This window comes from Haliotis rufescens, unplaced genomic scaffold (genome assembly GCF_023055435.1).
Source record: "Haliotis rufescens isolate VD_foot unplaced genomic scaffold, xgHalRufe1.0.p SCAF_89, whole genome shotgun sequence".
NCBI classification, from domain to species: domain Eukaryota; kingdom Metazoa; phylum Mollusca; class Gastropoda; order Lepetellida; family Haliotidae; genus Haliotis; species Haliotis rufescens.
Genome location: NW_025964382.1, coordinates 337,406 through 364,537, shown reverse-complemented (window position 1 = coordinate 364,537; position 27,132 = coordinate 337,406).

Here is a 27,132-nt window from a genome sequence, read left to right as displayed (position 1 = left end):
TGTATTTTATATTAAAAATTGAGTAAAACCTTTGGAGACCTGCCCTAAAACGACACAAAAAAATACCAAACAAAACCAATCACAACTGCAGACATCAAAACACCACAAACGCTCTGCAACGTCCCGACCCTGCCGCGGGACCTCCAAAAATCCACCAAACCATAGGAAAAAAAGCAAAGTCGACCTAACCCTAGCTAACTCCCTAACCCCCTAGGGTTAGCCCTAACCATACCCGTTAGCTCGATTTTAGACTCTCACACTAGCTAAGACGAGTTTAGGTCAAATTGACCGCAAAACGAGGCAAACTAGGGGGGGGGGGGGGAACGTATAAATATATATATTTTATTTTCAGCAATGTATTTTATATTAAAAGTTCAGTAAAACCTTTGGAGACGTGCCCTAAAAAGAAACAAAAGACTACCAAACAAAACCAGTCACAACTCCAGACATCAAAAACACCACCAACGCTCTGCAACGTCCCGACCCTGCCGCGGGACCTCCAAAAATCCACCAAAACATCGAAAAAAAAAAAAGTCGACCTAACCCTAGCTAACCCCCTAACCCCCTAGGGTTAGCCCTAACCATACCCGTTAGCTCGATTTTCGACTCTAACACTAGCTAAGACGAGTTTAGGTCAAATTGACCCCAAAACGAGCCAAACTAGGTGGGAAAAACGTATAAATATATATTTTATTTTCAGCAATGTATTTTATATTAAATATTGAGTAAAACCTTAGCCAACGTGCCCTAAAATGACACAAAAGAGCACCCAACAAAACCAACCACAACAGAACACAAACCGCTCCCACAACAAAACAAACAGCGCACAAGGACCATAGCAATCACACTTAACAATAACAAATCTCTAAATAATTAAATAAGATGGACAAAAATAAATTGCACTATATAACCCTAGTTGCAGGGCAAACAAAACGCTCGAAAAACGCCACAAAACGCACGCGCGCGCACGACAACGGGGAACTGCAGACATCAAAAACACCACAAACGCTCCTCAACGTCCCGACCCTGCCGCGGGACCTCCAAAAATCCACCAAAACATCGAAAAAAAAGCAAAGTCGACCTAATCCTAGCTAACCCCCTAACCCCCTAGGGTTAGCCCTAACCATACCCGTTAGCTCGATTTTCGACTCTAACACTAGCTAAAACGAGTTTAAGTCAAATTGACACCAAAACGAGCCAAACTAGGGGGGAAAAACGTATAAATATATATTTTATTTTCAGCAATGTATTTTATATTAAAAATTGAGTAAAACCTTTGGAGACCTGCCCTAAAACGACACAAAAAAATACCAAACAAAACCAATCACAACTGCAGACATCAAAACACCACAAACGCTCTGCAACGTCCCGACCCTGCCGCGGGACCTCCAAAAATCCACCAAACCATAGGAAAAAAAGCAAAGTCGACCTAACCCTAGCTAACTCCCTAACCCCCTAGGGTTAGCCCTAACCATACCCGTTAGCTCGATTTTAGACTCTAACACTAGCTAAGACGAGTTTAGGTCAAATTGACCGCAAAACGAGGCAAACTAGGGGGGGGGGGGAACGTATAAATATATATATTTTATTTTCAGCAATGTATTTTATATTAAAAGTTCAGTAAAACCTTTGGAGACGTGCCCTAAAAAGAAACAAAAGACTACCAAACAAAACCAGTCACAACTCCAGACATCAAAAACACCACCAACGCTCTGCAACGTCCCGACCCTGCCGCGGGATCTCCAAAAATCCACCAAAACATCGAAAAAAAAGCAAAAGTCGACCTAACCCTAGCTAACCCCCTAACCCCCTAGGGTTAGCCCTAACCATACCCGTTAGCTCGATTTTCGACTCTAACACTAGCTAAGACCAGTTTAGGTCAAATTGACCCCAAAACGAGCCAAACTAGGTGGGAAAAACGTATAAATATATATTTTATTTTCAGCAATGTATTTTATATTAAATATTGAGTAAAACCTTAGCCAACGTGCCCTAAAATGACACAAAAGAGCACCCAACAAAACCAACCACAACAGAACACAAACCGCTCCCACAAGAAAACAAACAGCGCACAAGGACCATAGCAATCACACTTAACAATAACAAATCTCTAAATAATTAAATAAGATGGACAAAAATAAATTGCACTATATAACCCTAGTTGCAGCGCAAACAAAACGCTCGAAAAACGCCACAAAACGCACGCGCGCGCACGACAACGGGGAACTGCAGACATCCAAAACACCACAAACGCTCCTCAACGTCCCGACCCTGCCGCGGGACCTCCAAAAATCCACCAAAACATCGAAAAAAAAACAAAGTCGACCTAATCCTAACTAACCCCCTAACCCCCTAGGGTTAGCCCTAACCATACCCGTTAGCTCGATTTTCGACTCTAACACTAGCTAAGACCAGTTTAGATCAAATTGACACCAAAACGAGCCAAACTAGGTGGGAAAAACGTATAAATATATATTTTATTTTCAGCAATGTATTTTATATTAAATATTGAGTAAAACCTTTGCCAACGTGCCCTAAAATGACACAAAAGAGCACCCAACAAAACCAACCACAACAGAACACAAACCGCTCCCACAACAAAACAAACAGTGCACAAGGACCATAGCAATCACACTTAACAATAACAAATCCCAGAAAAATTACATAAGATTGACACGACAACGGGGAACTTCAGACATCAAAAACACCACCAACGCTCTGCAACGTCCCGACCCTGCCGCGGGACCTCCAAAAATCCACCAAAACATCGGAAAAAAAGCAAAGTCGACCTAACCCTAGCTAACCCCCTAACCCCCTAGGGATAGCCCTAACCATACCCGTTAGCTCGATTTTCGACTCTAACCGTAGCTAAGACCAGTTTAGGTCAAATTGACCGCTAAACGAGCCAAACTAGGGGGGGGGAACGTATAAATATATATTTTATTTTCAGCAATGTATTTTATATTAAAAATTGAGCAAAACCTTTGGAGACGTGCCCTAAAAAGACCCAAAAGACTACCAAACAAAACCAATCACAACTGCAGACATAAAAAAACACCACAAACGCTCCTCAACGTCCCAACCCTGCCGCGGGACCTCCAAAAATCCACCAAAACATCGAAAAAAAGCAAAGTCGACCTAACCCTAGCTAACCCCTTCACCCCCTAGGGTTAGCCCTAACCATACCTGTTAGCTCGATTTTCGACTCTAACCCTAGTTAGCACAAAGACCATAGCAATCACACTTAACAATAACAAATCCCAGAATAATTAAATAAGATTGACACGACAACGGGCAACTGCAGACATAAAAAACACCACCAACGCTCCACAACGTCCCGACCCTGCCGCGGGACCTCCAAAAATCCACCAAAAACATCGAAAAAAAAAAAAGTCGACCTAACCCTAGCTAACCCCCTAACCCCCTAGGGTTCGCCCTAACCATACCCGTTAGCTCGATTTTCGACTCTAACCCTAGCTAAAACCAGTTTAGGTCAAATTGACCCCAAAACGAGCCAAACTAGGGGGGAAAAACGTATAAATATATATTTTATTTTCAGCAATGTATTTTATATTAAAAATTGAGTAAAACCTTTGGAGACGTGCCCTAAAATGACACAAAAGAGGATCCAACAAAACCAACCACAATAGAACACAAACCGCTCCCACAACAAAACAAACAGCGCACAAGGACCATAGCAATCGCACTAAACAATAACAAATCTCTTAATCATTAAATAAGATGGACAAAAATAAATTGCACTATCTAACCCTAGTTGCAGCGCAAACAAAACGCACGCACGCGCGTGCACGACAAAGGGGAACTGCAGACATCAAAAACATCACAAACGCTCCTCAACGTCCCGACCCTGCCGCGGGACCTCCAAAAATCCACCAAAACATCGAAAAAAAGCAAAGTCGACCTAACCCTAGCTAACCCCTTCACCCCCTAGGGTTAGCCCTAACCATACCCGTTAGCTCGATTTTCGACTCTAACCCTAGTTAGCACAAAGACCAGAGCAATCACACTTAACAATAACAAATCCCAGAATAATTAAATAAGATTGACACGACAACGGGGAACTGCAGACATAAAAAACACCACCAACGCTCCACAACGTCCCGACCCTGCCGCGGGACCTCCAAAAATCCACCAAAAACATAAAAAACAAAAACAAAGTCGACCTAACCCTAGCTAACCCCCTAACCCCCTAGGGTTCGCCCTAACCATACCCGTTAGCTCGATTTTCGACTCTAACACTAGCTAAAACCAGTTTAGGTCAAATTGACCCCAAAACGAGCCAAACTAGGGGGGAAAAACGTATAAATATATATTTTATTTTCAGCAATGTATTTTATATTAAATATTGAGTAAAACCTTTGGCGACGTGCCCTAAAATGACAGAAAAGAGCACCCAACAAAACCAACCACAACAGAACAGAAACCGCTCCCACAACAAAACAAACTGCCCACAAGGACCATAGTGATCGCACTAAACAATAACAAATCTCTAAATAATTAAATAAGATGGACAAAAATAAATTGCACTATCTAACCCTAGTTGCAGCGCAAACAAAACGCTCGAAAAACGCCACAAAACCCACGCGCGCGCACGACAACGGGGAACTGCAGACATCCAAAACACCACAAACGCTCCTCAACGTCCCAACCCTGCCGCGGGACCTCCAAAAATCCACAAAAACATCGAAAAAAAGCAAAGTCGACCTAACCCTAGCTAACCCCCTAACCCCCTAGGGTTAGCCCTAACCATACCCGTTAGCTCGATTTTCGACTCTAACCCTAGTTAGCACAAAGACCAGAGCAATCACACTTAACAATAACAAATCCCAGAATAATTAAATAAGATTGACACGACAACGGGGAACTGCAGACATCAAAAACACCACCAACGCTTCACAACGTCCCGACCCTGCCGCGGAACCTCCAAAAATCCACGAAAAACATCAACAACAAAAACAAAGTCGACCTAACCCTAGCTAACCCCCTAAACCCCTAGGGTTAGCCCTAACCATACCCGTTAGCTCGATTTTCGACTCTAACTGTAGCTAAGACCAGTTTAGGTCAAATTGACCGCAAAACGAGCCAAACAAGGGGGGAAAAACGTATAAATATATATTTTATTTTCCGCAATGTATTTTATATTAAAAATTGAGTAAAACCTTTGGAGACGTGCCCTAAAAAGAGACAAAAGACTACCAAACAAAACCAATCACAACTGCAGACATCAAAAACACCACAAACGCTCTGCAACGTCCCGACCCTGCCGCGGGACCTCCAAAAATCCACCAAAACATCGGAAAAAAAGCAAAGTCGACCTAACCCTAGCTAACCCCCTAACCCCCTAGGTTTAGCCCTAACCATACCCGTTAGCTCGATTTTCGACTCTAACACTAGCTAAAACCAGTTTAGGTCAAATTGACCCCAAAACGAGCCAAACTAGGGGGGAAAAACGTATAAATATATATTTTATTTTCAGCAATGTATTTTATATTAAATATTGAGTAAAACCTTTGCCAACGTGTCCTGAAATGACACAAAAGAGCACCCAACAAAACCAACCACAACAGAACACAAACCGCTCCCACAACAAAACAAACAGCGCACAAGGACCATAGCAATCACACTTAACAATAACAAATCTCTAAATAATTAAATAAGATGGACAAAAATAAATTGCACTATCTAACCCTAGTTGCAGCGCAAACAAAACGCACGCGCGCGCACGACAACGGGGAACTGCAGACATCCAAAACATCACAAACGCTCCTCAACGTCCCAACCCTGCCGCGGGACCTCCAAAAATCCACCAAAACATCGAAAAAAAGCAAAGTCGACCTAACCCTAGCTAACCCCTTCACCCCCTAGGGTTAGCCCTAACCATACCCGTTAGCTCGATTTTCGACTCTAACCCTAGTTAGCACAAAGACCATAGCAATCACACTTAACAATAACAAATCCCAGAATAATTAAATAAGATTGACACGACAACGGGGAACTGCAGACATCAAAAACACCACCAACGCTCCTCAACGTCCCTACCCTGCCGCAGGACCTCCAAAAATCCACCCAAAACATAAAAAACAAAAACAAAGTCGACCTAACCCTAGCTAACTCCCTAACCCCCTAGGGTTAGCCCTAACCATACCCGTTACCTCGATTTTCGACTCTAACACTAGCTAAGACCAGTTTAGTTCAAATTAATCGGAAAACGAGAGAAACTAGGGGTGTGGGGTGTGGGGGGGGGGGGGGGGGGAACGTATAAATATATATTTTATTTTCAGCAATGTATTTTATATTAAAAATTGAGTAAAACCTTTCGAGACGTGCCCTAAAAAGACACAAAAGACTACCAAACAAAACCAATCACAACTGCAGACATCAAAAACACCACCAACGCTCTGCAACGTCCCGACCCTGCCGCGGGACCTCCAAAAATCCACCAAAACATCGAAAAAAAAGCAAAGTCGACCTAATCCTAGCTAACCCCCTAACCCCCTAGGGTTAGGCCCTAACCATACCCGTTAGCTCGATTTTCGACTCTAACCCTAGTTAGCACAAAGACCATAGCAATCACACTTAACAATAACAAATCCCAGAATAATTAAATAAGATTGACACGACAACGGGGAACTGCAGACATCAAAAACACCACCAACGCTCTGCAACGTCCCGACCCTGCCGCGGGACCTCCAAAAATCCACCAAAACATCGAAAAAAAAGCAAAGTCGACCTAATCCTAGCTAACCCCCTAACCCCCTAGGGTTAGCCCTAACCATACCCGTTAGCTCGATTTTCGACTCTAACACTAGCTAAGACCAGTTTAGGTCAAATTGACACCAAAACGAGCCAAACTAGGTGGGGAAAACGTATAAATATATATTTTATTTCTGCAATGTATTTTATATTAAATATTGAGTAAAACCTTTGCCAACGTGCCCTAAAATGACACAAAAGAGCACCCAACAAAACCAACCACAACAGAACACAAACCGCTCCCACAACAAAACAAACAGGTGAGGTGAGGTGAAATTGGGTTTAACGTCGCGTCCAAGATTATTGCACTTATATAGCGACGTGCATGCACGTGTATGTGTGTGAGTGGCTGCTTGTACTAGTCCGGACTGATGCCGATTTATAGTGCTAGCTCACTGAGATACCATGCCGCAGTTTAACATGAATACCTCACTCAGACACAGTATACTGACTCCGAGCCGACCAGTCCTTGTTTTAGCCCCTTAATGCCGAGCGCCAGACAGGGTAACAACAAGTACAATCTTTTAACGTCTTTTTGTATGACGCGGCCCGGGATCGAACCCTGGACCTTCCGCTCTCCGGGCGGACGCTCTACCACAAGACCACGGAGGCGGTCCAAAACAAACAGTGCACAAGGACCATAGCAATCACACTTAACAATAACAAATCCCAGAAAAATTACATAAGATTGACACGACAACGGGGAACTTCAGACATCAAAAACACCACCAACGCTCTGCAACGTCCCGACCCTGCCGCGGGACCTCCAAAAATCCACCAAAACATCGGAAAAAAAGCAAAGTCGACCTAACCCTAGCTAACCCCCTAACCCCCTAGGGTTAGCCCTAACCATACCCGTTAGCTCGATTTTCGACTCTAACCGTAGCTAAGACCAGTTTAGGTCAAATTGACCGCTAAACGAGCCAAACTAGGGGGGGGAACGTATAAATATATATTTTATTTTCAGCAATGTATTTTATATTAAAAATTGAGCAAAACCTTTGGAGACGTGCCCTAAAAAGACCCAAAAGACTACCAAACAAAACCAATCACAACTGCAGACATAAAAAAACACCACAAACGCTCCTCAACGTCCCAACCCTGCCGCGGGACCTCCAAAAATCCACCAAAACATCGAAAAAAAGCAAAGTCGACCTAACCCTAGCTAACCCCTTCACCCCCTAGGGTTAGCCCTAACCATACCCGTTAGCTCGATTTTCGACTCTAACCCTAGTTAGCACAAAGACCATAGCAATCACACTTAACAATAACAAATCCCAGAATAATTAAATAAGATTGACACGACAACGGGGAACTGCAGACATCAAAAACACCACCAACGCTCCTCAACGTCCCTACCCTGCCGCAGGACCTCCAAAAATCCACCCAAAACATAAAAAACAAAAACAAAGTCGACCTAACCCTAGCTAACTCCCTAACCCCCTAGGGTTAGCCCTAACCATACCCGTTACCTCGATTTTCGACTCTAACACTAGCTAAGACCAGTTTAGTTCAAATTAATCGGAAAACGAGAGAAACTAGGGGTGTGGGGTGTGTGTGGGGGGGGGGGGGGGGGGGGAACGTATAAATATATATTTTATTTTCAGCAATGTATTTTATATTAAAAATTGAGTAAAACCTTTCGAGACGTGCCCTAAAAAGACACAAAAGACTACCAAACAAAACCAATCACAACTGCAGACATCAAAAACACCACCAACGCTCTGCAACGTCCCGACCCTGCCGCGGGACCTCCAAAAATCCACCAAAACATCGAAAAAAAAGCAAAGTCGACCTAATCCTAGCTAACCCCCTAACCCCCTAGGGTTAGGCCCTAACCATACCCGTTAGCTCGATTTTCGACTCTAACCCTAGTTAGCACAAAGACCATAGCAATCACACTTAACAATAACAAATCCCAGAATAATTAAATAAGATTGACACGACAACGGGGAACTGCAGACATCAAAAACACCACCAACGCTCTGCAACGTCCCGACCCTGCCGCGGGACCTCCAAAAATCCACCAAAACATCGAAAAAAAAGCAAAGTCGACCTAATCCTAGCTAACCCCCTAACCCCCTAGGGTTAGCCCTAACCATACCCGTTAGCTCGATTTTCGACTCTAACACTAGCTAAGACCAGTTTAGGTCAAATTGACACCAAAACGAGCCAAACTAGGTGGGGAAAACGTATAAATATATATTTTATTTCTGCAATGTATTTTATATTAAATATTGAGTAAAACCTTTGCCAACGTGCCCTAAAATGACACAAAAGAGCACCCAACAAAACCAACCACAACAGAACACAAACCGCTCCCACAACAAAACAAACAGGTGAGGTGAGGTGAAATTGGGTTTAACGTCGCGTCCAAGATTATTGCACTTATATAGCGACGTGCATGCACGTGTATGTGTGTGAGTGGCTGCTTGTACTAGTCCGGACTGATGCCGATTTATAGTGCTAGCTCACTGAGATACCATGCCGCAGTTTAACATGAATACCTCACTCAGACACAGTATACTGACTCCGAGCCGACCAGTCCTTGTTTTAGCCCCTTAATGCCGAGCGCCAGACAGGGTAACAACAAGTACAATCTTTTAACGTCTTTTTGTATGACGCGGCCCGGGATCGAACCCTGGACCTTCCGCTCTCCGGGCGGACGCTCTACCACAAGACCACGGAGGCGGTCCAAAACAAACAGTGCACAAGGACCATAGCAATCACACTTAACAATAACAAATCCCAGAATAATTAAATAAGATTGACACGACAACGGGGAACTGCAGACATCAAAAACACCACCAACGCTCCTCAACGTCCCTACCCTGCCGCAGGACCTCCAAAAATCCACCCAAAACATAAAAAACAAAAACAAAGTCGACCTAACCCTAGCTAACTCCCTAACCCCCTAGGGTTAGCCCTAACCATACCCGTTACCTCGATTTTCGACTCTAACACTAGCTAAGACCAGTTTAGTTCAAATTAATCGGAAAACGAGAGAAACTAGGGGTGTGGGGTGTGGGGGGGGGGGGGGGGGGGGGGGGAACGTATAAATATATATTTTATTTTCAGCAATGTATTTTATATTAAAAATTGAGTAAAACCTTTCGAGACGTGCCCTAAAAAGACACAAAAGACTACCAAACAAAACCAATCACAACTGCAGACATCAAAAACACCACCAACGCTCTGCAACGTCCCGACCCTGCCGCGGGACCTCCAAAAATCCACCAAAACATCGAAAAAAAAGCAAAGTCGACCTAATCCTAGCTAACCCCCTAACCCCCTAGGGTTAGGCCCTAACCATACCCGTTAGCTCGATTTTCGACTCTAACCCTAGTTAGCACAAAGACCATAGCAATCACACTTAACAATAACAAATCCCAGAATAATTAAATAAGATTGACACGACAACGGGGAACTGCAGACATCAAAAACACCACCAACGCTCTGCAACGTCCCGACCCTGCCGCGGGACCTCCAAAAATCCACCAAAACATCGAAAAAAAAGCAAAGTCGACCTAATCCTAGCTAACCCCCTAACCCCCTAGGGTTAGCCCTAACCATACCCGTTAGCTCGATTTTCGACTCTAACACTAGCTAAGACCAGTTTAGGTCAAATTGACACCAAAACGAGCCAAACTAGGTGGGGAAAACGTATAAATATATATTTTATTTCTGCAATGTATTTTATATTAAATATTGAGTAAAACCTTTGCCAACGTGCCCTAAAATGACACAAAAGAGCACCCAACAAAACCAACCACAACAGAACACAAACCGCTCCCACAACAAAACAAACAGGTGAGGTGAGGTGAAATTGGGTTTAACGTCGCGTCCAAGATTATTGCACTTATATAGCGACGTGCATGCACGTGTATGTGTGTGAGTGGCTGCTTGTACTAGTCCGGACTGATGCCGATTTATAGTGCTAGCTCACTGAGATACCATGCCGCAGTTTAACATGAATACCTCACTCAGACACAGTATACTGACTCCGAGCCGACCAGTCCTTGTTTTAGCCCCTTAATGCCGAGCGCCAGACAGGGTAACAACAAGTACAATCTTTTAACGTCTTTTTGTATGACGCGGCCCGGGATCGAACCCTGGACCTTCCGCTCTCCGGGCGGACGCTCTACCACAAGACCACGGAGGCGGTCCAAAACAAACAGTGCACAAGGACCATAGCAATCACACTTAACAATAACAAATCCCAGAAAAATTACATAAGATTGACACGACAACGGGGAACTTCAGACATCAAAAACACCACCAACGCTCTGCAACGTCCCGACCCTGCCGCGGGACCTCCAAAAATCCACCAAAACATCGGAAAAAAAGCAAAGTCGACCTAACCCTAGCTAACCCCCTAACCCCCTAGGGTTAGCCCTAACCATACCCGTTAGCTCGATTTTCGACTCTAACCGTAGCTAAGACCAGTTTAGGTCAAATTGACCGCTAAACGAGCCAAACTAGGGGGGGGAACGTATAAATATATATTTTATTTTCAGCAATGTATTTTATATTAAAAATTGAGCAAAACCTTTGGAGACGTGCCCTAAAAAGACCCAAAAGACTACCAAACAAAACCAATCACAACTGCAGACATAAAAAAACACCACAAACGCTCCTCAACGTCCCAACCCTGCCGCGGGACCTCCAAAAATCCACCAAAACATCGAAAAAAAGCAAAGTCGACCTAACCCTAGCTAACCCCTTCACCCCCTAGGGTTAGCCCTAACCATACCCGTTAGCTCGATTTTCGACTCTAACCCTAGTTAGCACAAAGACCATAGCAATCACACTTAACAATAACAAATCCCAGAATAATTAAATAAGATTGACACGACAACGGGGAACTGCAGACATCAAAAACACCACCAACGCTCCTCAACGTCCCTACCCTGCCGCAGGACCTCCAAAAATCCACCCAAAACATAAAAAACAAAAACAAAGTCGACCTAACCCTAGCTAACTCCCTAACCCCCTAGGGTTAGCCCTAACCATACCCGTTACCTCGATTTTCGACTCTAACACTAGCTAAGACCAGTTTAGTTCAAATTAATCGGAAAACGAGAGAAACTAGGGGTGTGGGGTGTGTGTGTGTGGGGGGGGGGGGGGGGGGGGGGGGGAACGTATAAATATATATTTTATTTTCAGCAATGTATTTTATATTAAAAATTGAGTAAAACCTTTCGAGACGTGCCCTAAAAAGACACAAAAGACTACCAAACAAAACCAATCACAACTGCAGACATCAAAAACACCACCAACGCTCTGCAACGTCCCGACCCTGCCGCGGGACCTCCAAAAATCCACCAAAACATCGAAAAAAAAGCAAAGTCGACCTAATCCTAGCTAACCCCCTAACCCCCTAGGGTTAGGCCCTAACCATACCCGTTAGCTCGATTTTCGACTCTAACCCTAGTTAGCACAAAGACCATAGCAATCACACTTAACAATAACAAATCCCAGAATAATTAAATAAGATTGACACGACAACGGGGAACTGCAGACATCAAAAACACCACCAACGCTCTGCAACGTCCCGACCCTGCCGCGGGACCTCCAAAAATCCACCAAAACATCGAAAAAAAAGCAAAGTCGACCTAATCCTAGCTAACCCCCTAACCCCCTAGGGTTAGCCCTAACCATACCCGTTAGCTCGATTTTCGACTCTAACACTAGCTAAGACCAGTTTAGGTCAAATTGACACCAAAACGAGCCAAACTAGGTGGGGAAAACGTATAAATATATATTTTATTTCTGCAATGTATTTTATATTAAATATTGAGTAAAACCTTTGCCAACGTGCCCTAAAATGACACAAAAGAGCACCCAACAAAACCAACCACAACAGAACACAAACCGCTCCCACAACAAAACAAACAGGTGAGGTGAGGTGAAATTGGGTTTAACGTCGCGTCCAAGATTATTGCACTTATATAGCGACGTGCATGCACGTGTATGTGTGTGAGTGGCTGCTTGTACTAGTCCGGACTGATGCCGATTTATAGTGCTAGCTCACTGAGATACCATGCCGCAGTTTAACATGAATACCTCACTCAGACACAGTATACTGACTCCGAGCCGACCAGTCCTTGTTTTAGCCCCTTAATGCCAAGCGCCAGACAGGGTAACAACAAGTACAATCTTTTAACGTCTTTTTGTATGACGCGGCCCGGGATCGAACCCTGGACCTTCCGCTCTCCGGGCGGACGCTCTACCACAAGACCACGGAGGCGGTCCAAAACAAACAGTGCACAAGGACCATAGCAATCACACTTAACAATAACAAATCCCAGAAAAATTACATAAGATTGACACGACAACGGGGAACTTCAGACATCAAAAACACCACCAACGCTCTGCAACGTCCCGACCCTGCCGCGGGACCTCCAAAAATCCACCAAAACATCGGAAAAAAAGCAAAGTCGACCTAACCCTAGCTAACCCCCTAACCCCCTAGGGTTAGCCCTAACCATACCCGTTAGCTCGATTTTCGACTCTAACCGTAGCTAAGACCAGTTTAGGTCAAATTGACCGCTAAACGAGCCAAACTAGGGGGGGGAACGTATAAATATATATTTTATTTTCAGCAATGTATTTTATATTAAAAATTGAGCAAAACCTTTGGAGACGTGCCCTAAAAAGACCCAAAAGACTACCAAACAAAACCAATCACAACTGCAGACATAAACAAACACCACAAACGCTCCTCAACGTCCCAACCCTGCCGCGGGACCTCCAAAAATCCACCAAAACATCGAAAAAAAGCAAAGTCGACCTAACCCTAGCTAACCCCTTCACCCCCTAGGGTTAGCCCTAACCATACCTGTTAGCTCGATTTTCGACTCTAACCCTAGTTAGCACAAAGACCATAGCAATCACACTTAACAATAACAAATCCCAGAATAATTAAATAAGATTGACACGACAACGGGCAACTGCAGACATAAAAAACACCACCAACGCTCCACAACGTCCCGACCCTGCCGCGGGACCTCCAAAAATCCACCAAAAACATCGAAAAAAAAAAAAGTCGACCTAACCCTAGCTAACCCCCTAACCCCCTAGGGTTCGCCCTAACCATACCCGTTAGCTCGATTTTCGACTCTAACCCTAGCTAAAACCAGTTTAGGTCAAATTGACCCCAAAACGAGCCAAACTAGGGGGGAAAAACGTATAAATATATATTTTATTTTCAGCAATGTATTTTATATTAAAAATTGAGTAAAACCTTTGGAGACGTGCCCTAAAATGACACAAAAGAGGACCCAACAAAACCAACCACAATAGAACACAAACCGCTCCCACAACAAAACAAACAGCGCACAAGGACCATAGCAATCGCACTAAACAATAACAAATCTCTTAATCATTAAATAAGATGGACAAAAATAAATTGCACTATCTAACCCTAGTTGCAGCGCAAACAAAACGCACGCACGCGCGTGCACGACAAAGGGGAACTGCAGACATCAAAAACATCACAAACGCTCCTCAACGTCCCGACCCTGCCGCGGGACCTCCAAAAATCCACAAAAACATCGAAAAAAAGCAAAGTCGACCTAACCCTAGCTAACCCCTTCACCCCCTAGGGTTAGCCCTAACCATACCCGTTAGCTCGATTTTCGACTCTAACCCTAGTTAGCACAAAGACCATAGCAATCACACTTAACAATAACAAATCCCAGAATAATTAAATAAGATTGACACGACAACGGGGAACTGCAGACATAAAAAACACCACCAACGCTCCACAACGTCCCGACCCTGCCGCGGGACCTCCAAAAATCCACCAAAAACATAAAAAACAAAAACAAAGTCGACCTAACCCTAGCTAACCCCCTAACCCCCTAGGGTTCGCCCTAACCATACCCGTTAGCTCGATTTTCGACTCTAACACTAGCTAAAACCAGTTTAGGTCAAATTGACCCCAAAACGAGCCAAACTAGGGGGGAAAAACGTATAAATATATATTTTATTTTCAGCAATGTATTTTATATTAAATATTGAGTAAAACCTTTGGCGACGTGCCCTAAAATGACAGAAAAGAGCACCCAACAAAACCAACCACAACAGAACAGAAACCGCTCCCACAACAAAACAAACTGCCCACAAGGACCATAGTGATCGCACTAAACAATAACAAATCTCTAAATAATTAAATAAGATGGACAAAAATAAATTGCACTATCTAACCCTAGTTGCAGCGCAAACAAAACGCTCGAAAAACGCCACAAAACCCACGCGCGCGCACGACAACGGGGAACTGCAGACATCAAAAACACCACCAACGCTTCACAACGTCCCGACCCTGCCGCGGAACCTCCAAAAATCCACGAAAAACATCAACAACAAAAACAAAGTCGACCTAACCCTAGCTAACCCCCTAACCCCCTAGGGTTAGCCCTAACCATACCCGTTAGCTCGATTTTCGACTCTAACCGTAGCTAAGACCAGTTTAGGTCAAATTGACCGCAAAACGAGCCAAACAAGGGGGGAAAAACGTATAAATATATATTTTATTTTCCGCAATGTATTTTATATTAAATATTGAGTAAAACCTTTGCCAACGTGTCCTGAAATGACACAAAAGAGCACCCAACAAAACCAACCACAACAGAACACAAACCGCTCCCACAACAAAACAAACAGCGCACAAGGACCATAGCAATCACACTTAACAATAACAAATCTCTAAATAATTAAATAAGATGGACAAAAATAAATTGCACTATCTAACCCTAGTTGCAGCGCAAACAAAACGCACGCGCGCGCACGACAACGGGGAACTGCAGACATCCAAAACATCACAAACGCTCCTCAACGTCCCAACCCTGCCGCGGGACCTCCAAAAATCCACCAAAACATCGAAAAAAAGCAAAGTCGACCTAACCCTAGCTAACCCCTTCACCCCCTAGGGTTAGCCCTAACCATACCCGTTAGCTCGATTTTCGACTCTAACCCTAGTTAGCACAAAGACCATAGCAATCACACTTAACAATAACAAATCCCAGAATAATTAAATAAGATTGACACGACAACGGGGAACTGCAGACATAAAAAACACCACCAACGCTCCACAACGTCCCGACCCTGCCGCGGGACCTCCAAAAATCCACCAAAAACATAAAAAACAAAAACAAAGTCGACCTAACCCTAGCTAACCACCTAACCCCCTAGGGTTCGCCCTAACCATACCCGTTAGCTCGATTTTCGACTCTAACACTAGCTAAAACCAGTTTAGGTCAAATTGACCCCAAAACGAGCCAAACTAGGGGGGAAAAACGTATAAATATATATTTTATTTTCAGCAATGTATTTTATATTAAATATTGAGTAAAACCTTTGGCGACGTGCCCTAAAATGACAGAAAAGAGCACCCAACAAAACCAACCACAACAGAACAGAAACCGCTCCCACAACAAAACAAACTGCCCACAAGGACCATAGTGATCGCACTAAACAATAACAAATCTCTAAATAATTAAATAAGATGGACAAAAATAAATTGCACTATCTAACCCTAGTTGCAGCGCAAACAAAACGCTCGAAAAACGCCACAAAACCCACGCGCGCGCACGACAACGGGGAACTGCAGACATCAAAAACACCACCAACGCTTCACAACGTCCCGACCCTGCCGCGGAACCTCCAAAAATCCACGAAAAACATCAACAACAAAAACAAAGTCGACCTAACCCTAGCTAACCCCCTAACCCCCTAGGGTTAGCCCTAACCATACCCGTTAGCTCGATTTTCGACTCTAACCGTAGCTAAGACCAGTTTAGGTCAAATTGACCGCAAAACGAGCCAAACAAGGGGGGAAAAACGTATAAATATATATTTTATTTTCCGCAATGTATTTTATATTAAATATTGAGTAAAACCTTTGCCAACGTGTCCTGAAATGACACAAAAGAGCACCCAACAAAACCAACCACAACAGAACACAAACCGCTCCCACAACAAAACAAACAGCGCACAAGGACCATAGCAATCACACTTAACAATAACAAATCTCTAAATAATTAAATAAGATGGACAAAAATAAATTGCACTATCTAACCCTAGTTGCAGCGCAAACAAAACGCACGCGCGCGCACGACAACGGGGAACTGCAGACATCCAAAACATCACAAACGCTCCTCAACGTCCCAACCCTGCCGCGGGACCTCCAAAAATCCACCAAAACATCGAAAAAAAGCAAAGTCGACCTAACCCTAGCTAACCCCTTCACCCCCTAGGGTTAGCCCTAACCATACCCGTTAGCTCGATTTTCGACTCTAACCCTAGTTAGCACAAAGACCATAGCAATCACACTTAACAATAACAAATCCCAGAATAATTAAATAAGATTGACACGACAACGGGGAACTGCAGACATCAAAAACACCACCAACGCTCCTCAACGTCCCTACCCTGCCGCAGGACCTCCAAAAATCCACCCAAAACATAAAAAACAAAAACAAAGTCGACCTAACCCTAGCTAACTCCCTAACCCCCTAGGGTTAGCCCTAACCATACCCGTTACCTCGATTTTCGACTCTAACACTAGCTAAGACCAGTTTAGTTCAAATTAATCGGAAAACGAGAGAAACTAGGGGTGTGGGGTGTGTGTGGGGGGGGGGGGGGGGGGGGGGGGAACGTATAAATATATATTTTATTTTCAGCAATGTATTTTATATTAAAAATTGAGTAAAACCTTTGGAGACGTGCCCTAAAAAGAGACAAAAGACTACCAAACAAAACCAATCACAACTGCAGACATCAAAAACACCACAAACGCTCTGCAACGTCCCGACCCTGCCGCGGGACCTCCAAAAATCCACCAAAACATCGGAAAAAAAGCAAAGTCGACCTAACCCTAGCTAACCCCCTAACCCCCTAGGTTTAGCCCTAACCATACCCGTTAGCTCGATTTTCGACTCTAACACTAGCTAAAACCAGTTTAGGTCAAATTGACCCCAAAACGAGCCAAACTAGGGGGAAAAACGTATAAATATATATTTTATTTTCAGCAATGTATTTTATATTAAATATTGAGTAAAACCTTTGCCAACGTGTCCTGAAATGACACAAAAGAGCACCCAACAAAACCAACCACAACAGAACACAAACCGCTCCCACAACAAAACAAACAGCGCACAAGGACCATAGCAATCACACTTAACAATAACAAATCTCTAAATAATTAAATAAGATGGACAAAAATAAATTGCACTATCTAACCCTAGTTGCAGCGCAAACAAAACGCACGCGCGCGCACGACAACGGGGAACTGCAGACATCCAAAACATCACAAACGCTCCTCAACGTCCCAACCCTGCCGCGGGACCTCCAAAAATCCACCAAAACATCGAAAAAAAGCAAAGTCGACCTAACCCTAGCTAACCCCCTAACCCCCTAGGGTTAGGCCCTAACCATACCCGTTAGCTCGATTTTCGACTCTAACCCTAGTTAGCACAAAGACCATAGCAATCACACTTAACAATAACAAATCCCAGAATAATTAAATAAGATTGACACGACAACGGGGAACTGCAGACATCAAAAACACCACCAACGCTCTGCAACGTCCCGACCCTGCCGCGGGACCTCCAAAAATCCACCAAAACATCGAAAAAAAAGCAAAGTCGACCTAATCCTAGCTAACCCCCTAACCCCCTAGGGTTAGCCCTAACCATACCCGTTAGCTCGATTTTCGACTCTAACACTAGCTAAGACCAGTTTAGGTCAAATTGACACCAAAACGAGCCAAACTAGGTGGGGAAAACGTATAAATATATATTTTATTTCTGCAATGTATTTTATATTAAATATTGAGTAAAACCTTTGCCAACGTGCCCTAAAATGACACAAAAGAGCACCCAACAAAACCAACCACAACAGAACACAAACCGCTCCCACAACAAAACAAACAGGTGAGGTGAGGTGAAATTGGGTTTAACGTCGCGTCCAAGATTATTGCACTTATATAGCGACGTGCATGCACGTGTATGTGTGTGAGTGGCTGCTTGTACTAGTCCGGACTGATGCCGATTTATAGTGCTAGCTCACTGAGATACCATGCCGCAGTTTAACATGAATACCTCACTCAGACACAGTATACTGACTCCGAGCCGACCAGTCCTTGTTTTAGCCCCTTAATGCCGAGCGCCAGACAGGGTAACAACAAGTACAATCTTTTAACGTCTTTTTGTATGACGCGGCCCGGGATCGAACCCTGGACCTTCCGCTCTCCGGGCGGACGCTCTACCACAAGACCACGGAGGCGGTCCAAAACAAACAGTGCACAAGGACCATAGCAATCACACTTAACAATAACAAATCCCAGAATAATTAAATAAGATTGACACGACAACGGGGAACTGCAGACATCAAAAACACCACCAACGCTCCTCAACGTCCCTACCCTGCCGCAGGACCTCCAAAAATCCACCCAAAACATAAAAAACAAAAACAAAGTCGACCTAACCCTAGCTAACTCCCTAACCCCCTAGGGTTAGCCCTAACCATACCCGTTACCTCGATTTTCGACTCTAACACTAGCTAAGACCAGTTTAGTTCAAATTAATCGGAAAACGAGAGAAACTAGGGGTGTGGGGGGGGGGGGGGGGGGAACGTATAAATATATATTTTATTTTCAGCAATGTATTTTATATTAAAAATTGAGTAAAACCTTTCGAGACGTGCCCTAAAAAGACACAAAAGACTACCAAACAAAACCAATCACAACTGCAGACATCAAAAACACCACCAACGCTCTGCAACGTCCCGACCCTGCCGCGGGACCTCCAAAAATCCACCAAAACATCGAAAAAAAAGCAAAGTCGACCTAATCCTAGCTAACCCCCTAACCCCCTAGGGTTAGGCCCTAACCATACCCGTTAGCTCGATTTTCGACTCTAACCCTAGTTAGCACAAAGACCATAGCAATCACACTTAACAATAACAAATCCCAGAATAATTAAATAAGATTGACACGACAACGGGGAACTGCAGACATCAAAAACACCACCAACGCTCTGCAACGTCCCGACCCTGCCGCGGGACCTCCAAAAATCCACCAAAACATCGAAAAAAAAGCAAAGTCGACCTAATCCTAGCTAACCCCCTAACCCCCTAGGGTTAGCCCTAACCATACCCGTTAGCTCGATTTTCGACTCTAACACTAGCTAAGACCAGTTTAGGTCAAATTGACACCAAAACGAGCCAAACTAGGTGGGGAAAACGTATAAATATATATTTTATTTCTGCAATGTATTTTATATTAAATATTGAGTAAAACCTTTGCCAACGTGCCCTAAAATGACACAAAAGAGCACCCAACAAAACCAACCACAACAGAACACAAACCGCTCCCACAACAAAACAAACAGGTGAGGTGAGGTGAAATTGGGTTTAACGTCGCGTCCAAGATTATTGCACTTATATAGCGACGTGCATGCACGTGTATGTGTGTGAGTGGCTGCTTGTACTAGTCCGGACTGATGCCGATTTATAGTGCTAGCTCACTGAGATACCATGCCGCAGTTTAACATGAATACCTCACTCAGACACAGTATACTGACTCCGAGCCGACCAGTCCTTGTTTTAGCCCCTTAATGCCGAGCGCCAGACAGGGTAACAACAAGTACAATCTTTTAACGTCTTTTTGTATGACGCGGCCCGGGATCGAACCCTGGACCTTCCGCTCTCCGGGCGGACGCTCTACCACAAGACCACGGAGGCGGTCCAAAACAAACAGTGCACAAGGACCATAGCAATCACACTTAACAATAACAAATCCCAGAAAAATTACATAAGATTGACACGACAACGGGGAACTTCAGACATCAAAAACACCACCAACGCTCTGCAACGTCCCGACCCTGCCGCGGGACCTCCAAAAATCCACCAAAACATCGGAAAAAAAGCAAAGTCGACCTAGCCCTAGCTAACCCCCTAACCCCCTAGGGTTAGCCCTAACCATACCCGTTAGCTCGATTTTCGACTCTAACCGTAGCTAAGACCAGTTTAGGTCAAATTGACCGCTAAACGAGCCAAACTAGGGGGGGGAACGTATAAATATATATTTTATTTTCAGCAATGTATTTTATATTAAAAATTGAGCAAAACCTTTGGAGACGTGCCCTAAAAAGACCCAAAAGACTACCAAACAAAACCAATCACAACTGCAGACATAAAAAAACACCACAAACGCTCCTCAACGTCCCAACCCTGCCGCGGGACCTCCAAAAATCCACCAAAACATCGAAAAAAAGCAAAGTCGACCTAACCCTAGCTAACCCCTTCACCCCCTAGGGTTAGCCCTAACCATACCTGTTAGCTCGATTTTCGACTCTAACCCTAGTTAGCACAAAGACCATAGCAATCACACTTAACAATAACAAATCCCAGAATAATTAAATAAGATTGACACGACAACGGGCAACTGCAGACATAAAAAACACCACCAACGCTCCACAACGTCCCGACCCTGCCGCGGGACCTCCAAAAATCCACCAAAAACATCGAAAAAAAAAAAAGTCGACCTAACCCTAGCTAACCCCCTAACCCCCTAGGGTTCGCCCTAACCATACCCGTTAGCTCGATTTTCGACTCTAACCCTAGCTAAAACCAGTTTAGGTCAAATTGACCCCAAAACGAGCCAAACTAGGGGGGAAAAACGTATAAATATATATTTTATTTTCAGCAATGTATTTTATATTAAATATTGAGTAAAACCTTTGCCAACGTGTCCTGAAATGACACAAAAGAGCACCCAACAAAACCAACCACAACAGAACACAAACCGCTCCCACAACAAAACAAACAGCGCACAAGGACCATAGCAATCACACTTAACAATAACAAATCTCTAAATAATTAAATAAGATGGACAAAAATAAATTGCACTATCTAACCCTAGTTGCAGCGCAAACAAAACGCACGCGCGCGCACGACAACGGGGAACTGCAGACATCCAAAACATCACAAACGCTCCTCAACGTCCCAACCCTGCCGCGGGACCTCCAAAAATCCACCAAAACATCGAAAAAAAGCAAAGTCGACCTAACCCTAGCTAACCCCCTAACCCCCTAGGGTTAGGCCCTAACCATACCCGTTAGCTCGATTTTCGACTCTAACCCTAGTTAGCACAAAGACCATAGCAATCACACTTAACAATAACAAATCCCAGAATAATTAAATAAGATTGACACGACAACGGGGAACTGCAGACATCAAAAACACCACCAACGCTCTGCAACGTCCCGACCCTGCCGCGGGACCTCCAAAAATCCACCAAAACATCGAAAAAAAAGCAAAGTCGACCTAATCCTAGCTAACCCCCTAACCCCCTAGGGTTAGCCCTAACCATACCCGTTAGCTCGATTTTCGACTCTAACACTAGCTAAGACCAGTTTAGGTCAAATTGACACCAAAACGAGCCAAACTAGGTGGGGAAAACGTATAAATATATATTTTATTTCTGCAATGTATTTTATATTAAATATTGAGTAAAACCTTTGCCAACGTGCCCTAAAATGACACAAAAGAGCACCCAACAAAACCAACCACAACAGAACACAAACCGCTCCCACAACAAAACAAACAGGTGAGGTGAGGTGAAATTGGGTTTAACGTCGCGTCCAAGATTATTGCACTTATATAGCGACGTGCATGCACGTGTATGTGTGTGAGTGGCTGCTTGTACTAGTCCGGACTGATGCCGATTTATAGTGCTAGCTCACTGAGATACCATGCCGCAGTTTAACATGAATACCTCACTCAGACACAGTATACTGACTCCGAGCCGACCAGTCCTTGTTTTAGCCCCTTAATGCCGAGCGCCAGACAGGGTAACAACAAGTACAATCTTTTAACGTCTTTTTGTATGACGCGGCCCGGGATCGAACCCTGGACCTTCCGCTCTCCGGGCGGACGCTCTACCACAAGACCACGGAGGCGGTCCAAAACAAACAGTGCACAAGGACCATAGCAATCACACTTAACAATAACAAATCCCAGAATAATTAAATAAGATTGACACGACAACGGGGAACTGCAGACATCAAAAACACCACCAACGCTCCTCAACGTCCCTACCCTGCCGCAGGACCTCCAAAAATCCACCCAAAACATAAAAAACAAAAACAAAGTCGACCTAACCCTAGCTAACTCCCTAACCCCCTAGGGTTAGCCCTAACCATACCCGTTACCTCGATTTTCGACTCTAACACTAGCTAAGACCAGTTTAGTTCAAATTAATCGGAAAACGAGAGAAACTAGGGGTGTGGGGGGGGGGGGGGGGGGGGAACGTATAAATATATATTTTATTTTCAGCAATGTATTTTATATTAAAAATTGAGTAAAACCTTTCGAGACGTGCCCTAAAAAGACACAAAAGACTACCAAACAAAACCAATCACAACTGCAGACATCAAAAACACCACCAACGCTCTGCAACGTCCCGACCCTGCCGCGGGACCTCCAAAAATCCACCAAAACATCGAAAAAAAAGCAAAGTCGACCTAATCCTAGCTAACCCCCTAACCCCCTAGGGTTAGGCCCTAACCATACCCGTTAGCTCGATTTTCGACTCTAACCCTAGTTAGCACAAAGACCATAGCAATCACACTTAACAATAACAAATCCCAGAATAATTAAATAAGATTGACACGACAACGGGGAACTGCAGACATCAAAAACACCACCAACGCTCTGCAACGTCCCGACCCTGCCGCGGGACCTCCAAAAATCCACCAAAACATCGAAAAAAAAGCAAAGTCGACCTAATCCTAGCTAACCCCCTAACCCCCTAGGGTTAGCCCTAACCATACCCGTTAGCTCGATTTTCGACTCTAACACTAGCTAAGACCAGTTTAGGTCAAATTGACACCAAAACGAGCCAAACTAGGTGGGGAAAACGTATAAATATATATTTTATTTCTGCAATGTATTTTATATTAAATATTGAGTAAAACCTTTGCCAACGTGCCCTAAAATGACACAAAAGAGCACCCAACAAAACCAACCACAACAGAACACAAACCGCTCCCACAACAAAACAAACAGGTGAGGTGAGGTGAAATTGGGTTTAACGTCGCGTCCAAGATTATTGCACTTATATAGCGACGTGCATGCACGTGTATGTGTGTGAGTGGCTGCTTGTACTAGTCCGGACTGATGCCGATTTATAGTGCTAGCTCACTGAGATACCATGCCGCAGTTTAACATGAATACCTCACTCAGACACAGTATACTGACTCCGAGCCGACCAGTCCTTGTTTTAGCCCCTTAATGCCGAGCGCCAGACAGGGTAACAACAAGTACAATCTTTTAACGTCTTTTTGTATGACGCGGCCCGGGATCGAACCCTGGACCTTCCGCTCTCCGGGCGGACGCTCTACCACAAGACCACGGAGGCGGTCCAAAACAAACAGTGCACAAGGACCATAGCAATCACACTTAACAATAACAAATCCCAGAAAAATTACATAAGATTGACACGACAACGGGGAACTTCAGACATCAAAAACACCACCAACGCTCTGCAACGTCCCGACCCTGCCGCGGGACCTCCAAAAATCCACCAAAACATCGGAAAAAAAGCAAAGTCGACCTAGCCCTAGCTAACCCCCTAACCCCCTAGGGTTAGCCCTAACCATACCCGTTAGCTCGATTTTCGACTCTAACCGTAGCTAAGACCAGTTTAGGTCAAATTGACCGCTAAACGAGCCAAACTAGGGGGGGGAACGTATAAATATATATTTTATTTTCAGCAATGTATTTTATATTAAAAATTGAGCAAAACCTTTGGAGACGTGCCCTAAAAAGACCCAAAAGACTACCAAACAAAACCAATCACAACTGCAGACATAAAAAAACACCACAAACGCTCCTCAACGTCCCAACCCTGCCGCGGGACCTCCAAAAATCCACCAAAACATCGAAAAAAAGCAAAGTCGACCTAACCCTAGCTAACCCCTTCACCCCCTAGGGTTAGCCCTAACCATACCTGTTAGCTCGATTTTCGACTCTAACCCTAGTTAGCACAAAGACCATAGCAATCACACTTAACAATAACAAATCCCAGAATAATTAAATAAGATTGACACGACAACGGGCAACTGCAGACATAAAAAACACCACCAACGCTCCACAACGTCCCGACCCTGCCGCGGGACCTCCAAAAATCCACCAAAAACATCGAAAAAAAAAAAAGTCGACCTAACCCTAGCTAACCCCCTAACCCCCTAGGGTTCGCCCTAACCATACCCGTTAGCTCGATTTTCGACTCTAACCCTAGCTAAAACCAGTTTAGGTCAAATTGACCCCAAAACGAGCCAAACTAGGGGGGAAAAACGTATAAATATATATTTTATTTTCAGCAATGTATTTTATATTAAAAATTGAGTAAAACCTTTGGAGACGTGCCCTAAAATGACACAAAAGAGGACCCAACAAAACCAACCACAATAGAACACAAACCGCTCCCACAACAAAACAAACAGCGCACAAGGACCATAGCAATCGCACTAAACAATAACAAATCTCTTAATCATTAAATAAGATGGACAAAAATAAATTGCACTATCTAACCCTAGTTGCAGCGCAAACAAAACGCACGCACGCGCGTGCACGACAAAGGGGAACTGCAGACATCAAAAACATCACAAACGCTCCTCAACGTCCCGACCCTGCCGCGGGACCTCCAAAAATCCACCAAAACATCGAAAAAAAGCAAAGTCGACCTAACCCTAGCTAACCCCTTCACCCCCTAGGGTTAGCCCTAACCATACCCGTTAGCTCGATTTTCGACTCTAACCCTAGTTAGCACAAAGACCATAGCAATCACACTTAACAATAACAAATCCCAGAATAATTAAATAAGATTGACACGACAACGGGGAACTGCAGACATAAAAAACACCACCAACGCTCCACAACGTCCCGACCCTGCCGCAGGACCTCCAAAAATCCACCAAAAACATCGAAAAAAAAAAAAATATATATTTTATTTTCAACAATGTATTTTATATTAAAAATTGAGTAAAACCTTTGGCGACGTGCCCTAAAATGACACAAAAGAGGACCCAACAAAACCAACCACAACAGAACACAAACCGCTCCCACAACAAAACAAACAGCGCACAAGGACCATAGCAATCGCACTAAACAATAACAAATCTCTAAATAATTAAATAAGATGGACAAAAATAAATTGCACTATCTAACCCTAGTTGCAGCGCAAACAAAACGCACGCGCGCGCACGACAACGGGGAACTGCAGACATCCAAAACATCACAAACGCTCCTCAACGTCCCGACCCTGCCGCGGGACCTCCAAAAATCCACCAAAACATCGAAAAAAAGCAAAGTCGACCTAACCCTAGCTAACCCCCTCATCCCCTAGGGTTAGCCCTAACCATACCCGTTAGCTCGATTTTCGACTCTAACCCTAGTTAGCACAAAGACCAGAGCAATCACACTTAACAATAACAAATCCCAGAATAATTAAATAAGATTGACACGACAACGGGGAACTGCAGACATAAAAAACACCACCAACGCTCCACAACGTCCCGACCCTGCCGCGGGACCTCCAAAAATCCACCAAAAACATCGAAAAAAAAAAAAGTCGACCTAACCCTAGCTAACCCCCTAACTCCCTAGGGTTCGCCCTAACCATACCCGTTAGCTCGATTTTCGACTCTAACCCTAGCTAAAACCAGTTTAGGTCAAATTGACCCCAAAACGAGCCAAACTAGGGGGGAAAAACGTATAAATATATATTTTATTTTCAGCCATGTCTTTTATATTAAATATTGAGTAAAACCTTTGGAGACGTGCCCTAAAATGACACAAAAGAGCACCCAACAAAACCAACCACAACAGAACACAAACCGCTCCCACAACAAAACAAACTGCCCACAAGGACCATAGCGATCGCACTAAACAATAACAAATCTCTAAATAATTAAATAAGATGGACAAAAATGAATTGCACTATCTAACCCTAGTTGCAGCGCAAACAAAACGCTCGAAAAACGCCACAAAACGCACGCGCGCGCACGACAACGGGGAACTGCAGACATCCAAAACACCACCAACGCTCCTCAACGTCCCGACCCTGCCGCGGGACCTCCAAAAATCCACCAAAACATCGAAAAAAAAGAAAGACGACCTAACCCTAGCTAACCCCCTAGGGTTAGCCCTAACCATACCCGTTAGCTCGATTTTCGACTCTAACCCTAGTTGGCACAAAGACCATAGCAATCACACTTAACAATAACAAATCCCAGAATAATTAAATAAGATTCACGCGACAACGGGGAACTGCAGACATCAAAAACACCA